Source organism: Anomalospiza imberbis, chromosome 3 (assembly GCF_031753505.1).
Source record: "Anomalospiza imberbis isolate Cuckoo-Finch-1a 21T00152 chromosome 3, ASM3175350v1, whole genome shotgun sequence".
NCBI classification, from domain to species: domain Eukaryota; kingdom Metazoa; phylum Chordata; class Aves; order Passeriformes; family Viduidae; genus Anomalospiza; species Anomalospiza imberbis.
In genome coordinates this window covers 1,679,736-1,686,602 of record NC_089683.1, presented here as the reverse complement: position 1 = coordinate 1,686,602, position 6,867 = coordinate 1,679,736, and positions in this window count along the sequence as shown.

Here is a 6,867-nt window from a genome sequence, read left to right as displayed (position 1 = left end):
AGTGCCACAAAACCGTGGAATCCGCAGTGTGGAATCATCAAATTCCAGGATGGAAGCTTAAATCCCATCCCATTCTAAGCCCCACACCTTCCACCATCCAGGGAATTCCTGGAATTGTGGGGAGTGCCACAAAACCGTGGGATCTGCAGGGTGGAATTCCAGGAGGGAAGCTTAAATCCCATCCCATTCCAAGCCCGACACCTTCCACCATCCGGGGAATTCTTGGAATTGTGGGAAGTGCTACAAAACTGTGGGATCTGAGGCATGGAATTCCAGGATGGAAGCTTAAATCCCACCCCATTCCAAGCTCCACACCTTCCACCATCCGGGGAATTCCTGAAATTGTGGGGAGTGCCACAAAACCGTGGGGTTTGCAACGTGGAATTCCGGGATGGAAGCTTAAATCCCATCCCATTCCAAGCCCCACACCTTCCACCATCCAGGGAATTTTTGGAATTGTGGGGGGAGTGCCACAAAACCGTGGGATCTGAGGCATGGAATTCCAGGATGGAAGCTTAAATCCCACCCCATTCCAAGCCCGACACCTTCCACCATCCAGGGAATTCCTGGAATTGTGGGGGAGTGCCACAAAACTGTGGGATAAGAGGTGTGGAATTCCGGGATGGAAGCTTAAATCCCATCCCATTCCAAGCCCCACACCTTCCACCATCCAGGGAATTCCTGAAATTGTGGGAAGTGCCACAAAACCGTGGGATCTGCAGGGTGGAATTCCAGGATGGAAGCTTAAATCCCACCCCATTCCAAGCCCAACACCTTCCACCATCCAGGGAATTTTTGGAATTGTGGGGAGTGCCACAAAACCGTGGGGTTTGCAACGTGGAATTCCGGGATGGAAGCTTAAATCCCATCCCATTCCAAGCCCCACACCTTCCACCATCCAGGGAATTTTTGGAATTGTGGGGAGAGTGCCACAAAACCGTGGGATTCTGAGGCATGGAATTCCAGGATGGAAGCTTAAATCCCACCCCATTCCAAGCCCGACACCTTCCACGATCCAGGGAATTCCTGGAATTGTGGGAAGTGCCACAAAACCGTGGGATCTGCAGGGTGGAATTCCAGGATGGAAGCTTCCACGATCCAGGGAATTCCTGGAATTGTGGGGAGTGCCACAAAACTGTGGGATGAGAGGTGTGGAATTCCAGGATGGAAGCTTAAATCCCGTCCCATTCCAACCCTGTCACCTTCCATGATCCCCGGATGCTCCAACCTTTCCTTGGACACTTCCAAGGAATTCTCCAGGAATTCTGGCCCAGCCCCTCCCCAGTGTCCCAGGGAAGAATTCCTTCCCAAAATCCCAAATATCCCTGACAGCTCCAAGGATCCCTGGGTCACAGGAACCCCGTGGAATGCTCAGGGCTGGAATTCTGCCTGGTGGGAAAGGAGCTGGAAAGAATTCCTGCCTGGAAAAGGTTTTCAATCCCTATTCCTGGCGGGATTTCAAATCCCTGCGGATTTGGCGGGGGGGGGACACGGATCCTGGAATTCTCTGATTCCAGAGGCTTTTCCACCCTAAATAATTCCATGATCCCTCCTGCTTCCCCCAGACCTTTTCCCCCTCTGGCTCTTCCCAAAAATCCCACCGAAATCACTTTTCCCCGTCCCTAATTCCCAAAATTCCCAGCCGGGATGGCTCCAGAGGCCGAGGTTTTTCCAGCAGGGATTTTTCCCATCCCTGCCAACCTCCGCCCCCGCTGTTCCCAGCGGTGAAATCTCATTCCCAGCGCGGATTCCCGGCCGGTTTTATCTTTAACCTTGGACTCCCAGCCTTTGGAAAACACGGCTCCAAAGGTTTATCATTCCACAGGAAAAAAAAAACCTTTTTTCTTCCTTTTATTTTCTTTTTTTTTTCCTTTTTTTTTGTTTTTTTTTCTTTTTTTTTCGGTCTCTTTTTTTTTCTTTCTTTTTTTTTCCTTATTTTTAATTTTTTCCTTTTAAATTTTCTTTCCTTTCTCCCCTTTTTCTTCTTTTTTTCCTTTCCCCCCCTTTTTCTTCTTTTTCCCCCTTTTTCTTCTTTTTTTTTCCTTTTTCCCCTTTCCCCTCCTTTTTCTTATTTTTTCCCTTTTTCCCCTTTTCCCCTTTTTCTTCTTTTTTTCCCCCTTTTTCTTCTTTTTTTCCCTTTTTCCCCTTTTCCCCCTTTTTCTTCTCTTTTTTCCCCCTTTTTCTTCTTTTTTTTTCCCTTTTCCCCTTTTCCCCCCTTTTTCTTATTTTTTCCCTTTTTCCCCTTTTCCCCTTTTTTCTTCTTTTTTTTCCCCTTTTTCTTCTTTTTTTCCTTTTTCCCCTTTTCCTCCCTTTTTCTTCTTTTTTTTCCCCTTTTTCCCCTTCTCCTCTTTTTTCTTATTTTTTTCCTTTTTCCCCTTTTCCTCCTTTTTCTTCTTTTTTCCCCCCTTTTTCTTCTTTTTTTTTTCCTTTTTCCCCTTTTCCCCCCTTTTTCTTCTTTTTTTTTCCTTTTTCCCCCTTTTCCCCCTTTTTCTTCTATTTTTCCTTTTTCCCCTTTTCCTCTTTTTTCTTCTTTTTTTCCTTTTTCCCCTTTTCCCCCTTTTTCTTCTTTTTTTCCCCCCTTTTTCTTCTTTTTTTTTCCTTTTTCCCCTTTCCCCCCCTTTTTCTTATTTTTTCCATTTTTCTGCTTTTTTCCCCCTTTTTCTTCTTTCCCCCCCCTTTTTTCTTCTTTTTTTCCTTTTTCCCCCTTTTCCCCCTTTTTCTTCTTTTTTTTTTCCTTTTTCCCCTTTTCCCCCCCTTTTTCTTCTTTTTTTCCTTTTTCCCCTTTTCCCCCTTTTTCTTCTTTTTTTCCTTTTTCCCCCTTTTCCCCCTTTTTCTTATTTTTTCCTTTTTCCCCTTTTCCTTTTTTTTCTTATTTTTTCCTTTTTCCCCTTTTCCCCCTTTTTCTTCTTTTTTTTCCCCTTTTTCTTCTTTTTTCCTTTTTCCCCTTTTCCCCCTTTTTCTTCTTTTTTTCCCCCTTTTTGTTCTTTTTTTTTCTTTTCCCCTCCTTTTCCCCCTTTTTCTTCTTTTTTTCCTTTTTCCCCTTTTCCCACTTTTTCTTCTTTTTCTCCCTTTTTTATTTCCCCCCCCCCCCCCGTTGTTTGGCTTTCCTTGGATAATTTTTGGATTTCTCCCGCTTCCCATGGCGGGATATTTTTTTTTTTTTTTGACGGGGGGCGGATTTTTGGGGGCCACCACGCGACTCCCGGGGGTAGGAACGTGAGAAAAAAAAAACCGGGAATTTTGGAGCGGGTGGAAAACTGGGAAAGGGGAAAGCAGGGAACGGCTTTAGGTGGGCGCCGCCCCCGGAAAAATCCCGGGGATTCCTCGGGAGCGCCGAGGAGAGGAGGGCGAACTGGATATTGAATTTCTGGGATCCCGGCAATCCCAAAATTCCCGCCGGGACACAGCCGGGGGGAGGGGAAGGGGGTCCCGGTGCGGCTGGGGGCGGCTCCGGGCCGGGAGAGGCCGGGCCAGCACCGGGAACCTCCCCCGGAGCTCATCCCATCCCGCTCCGCCCCTCCGGGAGCACCGGGAATATCAGGAACACCGGGATTGTCGCAGGAAGCCGAGCGGGGCCCCCTGCGCCGCCTGCAGCGGAGGAGGGCGCGGTGCAAACGGTGCCAGGGCCGATCCGCCAGGTGAGACCCCCGCCGGTACCGGGGACTCCGCCAGCGGCAACCCCCGGAACCGGTACCGGCACCGGGAAGGGCCGGGAGACATCGGGGTGCCACGTGGAGCGGAGCCGGGGCGCGGGGACGGAGCTGGGCCGGGGGTGGGGGAGCGGGACCGGGCCACCGGGATCGGGGGACCGGGCACCGGAGGGGCCCCGGGGGTGGGGGGAGCGGGACCGGGCACCCGGGATCGGGGGGACCGGGCACCGGAGTGGCCCCGGGGTGGGGGGAGCGGGACCGGGCACCGGGATCGGGGGACCGGGCATCGGAGGGGCCCCGGGGTGGGGGGAGCGGGACCGGGCACCGGGATCGGGGGACCGGGCACCGGAGGGGCCCCGGGGTGGGGGAGCGGGACCGGGCACCGGGATCGGGGGGACCGGGCATCGGAGGGGCCCCGGGGTGGGTGGACAGAGCTGGGCTGGGGGTTCGGAACCGAGACCCCCACACCGGAGTGGGGGGTACCGGGCACCGGAGTGGCCCCGGGGTGGGGGACCGGGCACGGGGATTGGGGGACCGGGCACCGAAGTGGCCCCGGGGTGGGGGACCGGGGGTGGGGGAGCGGGGACCGGGCACCGTAGGGGGCCCGGGGTTGGGGGACAGAGCTGGCTGGGGGTTCGGAACCGGGACCCTGGCACCGGAGTGGGGGGTACCGGGCACCGGAGTGGCCCCGGGGGTGGGGGAGCGGGACCGGGCACCGGGATCGGGGGACCGGGCACCGAAGTGGCCCCGGGATGGGGGAACAGAGCTGGCTGGGGGTTCGGAACCGGGACCCCCGCACCGGAGTGGGGGTGGGTACCGGGCACCGGAGTGGCCCCGGGGTGGGGGACCGGGGGTGGGGGAGCGGGACCGGGCACCGGGATCGGGGGGACCGGGCACAGGAGTGGCCCCGGGGTGGGAGACCGAGGATGGGGGAGCGGGACCGGGCACCGGGATCGGGGGACCGGGCACCGAAGTGGCCCCGGGGTGGGGGAACAGAGCTGGCTGGGGGTTCGGAACCGGGACCCCGCACCGGAATGGGGGGGTACCGGGCACCGGAGTGGCCCCGGGGTGGGGGACCGGGCACGAGGATCGGGGGACCGGGCACCGGAGGGGCCCCGGGGTGGGGGGACAGAGCTGGGCTGGAGGTTCGGAACCGGGACCCCGGCACCGGAGTGGGCCCCGGGATGGGGAACCGGGGTTGGGCCGGGGGGTGAGGAACCGGGACCGGGCAACGGGATGGGGGGGTACCGAGCACCGGAGTGGCCCCGGGATAGGAGACCGGGGGTGGGGGGAGCCGGACCGCGCACGGGGATTGGGGGACCGGGCACCGGAGTGGTGCCGGGGTGGGGGACCGGGGGTGGGGGAGCGGGACCGGGCACCGTAGGGGGCCCGGGGTTGGGGGACAGAGCTGGCTGGGGGTTCGGAACCTGGACCCCGGCACCGGAGTGGGGGTACCGGGCACCGAAGTGGCCCCGGGGTGGGGGGACAGAGCTGGCTGGGGGTTCGGAACCGAGACCCCACACCGGAGTGGGGGGTACCGGGCACTGGAGTGGCCCCGTGGGTGGGGGACCGAGGATGGGGGAGCGGGACCGGACACCGGGATCGGGTGTACCGGGCACCGGAGTGGCCCCGGGGTGGGGGACCTGGGGTGGGGGAGCGGGACCGGGCACCGGGATTGGGGGTACCGGGCACTGGAGTGGTGCCGGGGTGGGGGACCGGCGGTGGAGGAGCGGGACCGGGCACCGGGATCGTGGGACCGGGCACCGGAGGGGCCCCGGGGTGGGGGGACAGAACTGGACTGGGGGTTCCGAACCGGGACCGGGCAACGGGATGGGGGGTACCGGGCACCGGAGTGGCCCCGGGGTGGGGGATCGGGTGTGGGAGAGCGGGGACCGGGCACCGGGATTGGGGAACTGGGCACCGATGGGGGACCGGGGGTGGAGGAGCGGGTCCGCGCACGGGGGACTGGGGGACCGGGCACCGGAGTGGTGCCGGGTGGGGGACCGGCGGTGGAGGAGCGGTACCGGACACGGGGATCGGGGGACCGGGCACCGGAGGGGGCCCCGGGGTGTGGGGACAGAGCTGGCTGGGGGGTCGGAACCGAGACCCCGGCACCGGAGCGGCCCCGGGGTTGGGGGGGTCCCGGTAAAGGAGAGTGTCCCGGCACAGCAGCAGCCCCGGGATTGGAGGGTCCGGACACCCGGGGCTGCCCCGGGTTACGGGGGACACCGGTCCGGGCCCGAATTTGGGGGAACCGGGGCTGCCCTGGGGACCGGGCACCGGGGAGAACACCGGGGTGAGGGTCCAAACCCAGGTCCCGGTCAGAGAGTCCAGCTCCGGTCACCGGGGCTGTCCCGGGGGAGAAAAGGGGGGGATCATGTCACCGGAGCAGCCCCGGAGGTGGGGGACCGGGACCGGGACATGCGGGCCGGAACCGGGCACCGGAGCTGCCCTGGGAGAGGCGGGGGAGTAGGATCCGGGCACCGGGGGAGCCCCGAGCTGGGGAGACCGGGGCGGTCCCGGAGAACCGGAGCAGCCCCGAGTTTGGGGAACCGGGATCTGGGAATCCAGAACAGGGCACCGGAGCAGCCCCGAGTTTGGGGGGGAACCGGGACCTGGGGACCCAGAACCGGGCACCGGGGCTGCCCCGAGTTCGGGGAATCGGGATCTGGGGACCCAGAACCGGGCACCGGAGCAGCCCCGAGTTTGGGGGGAACCGGGATCTGGGGACCCCAGTACCGGGCACCGGGGCTGCCCCGAGTTTGGGGGGGAACCGGGACCTGGGGACCCAGAACCGGGCACCGGGGGCTGCCCCGAGTTCGGGGAATCGGGATCTGGGGACCCAGAACCGGGCACCGCGGGGCTGCCCCGAGTTTGGGGGGCAACCGGGACCTGGGGACCCAGCACCGGGCACCGGGGCTGCCCCGAGTTCGGGGGGAACCGGGACCTGGGGACCCAGAACCGGGCACCGGGGCTGTCCCGAGTTCGGGGAACCGGGACCTGGGGACCCAGAACCGGTAACTGGGACTACCCCGAGTTTGGGGGGGAACCGGGATCTGGGGACCCAGTACCGGGCACCGGAGCAGCCCCGAGTTTGGGGGGAATCGGGATCTGGGGACCCCCAGCACCGGGCACCGGGGCTGCCCCGAGTTCGGGGAATCGGGATCTGGGAATCCAGAACCGAGCACCGGGGCTGCCCCGAGTTTGGGGGGGGACC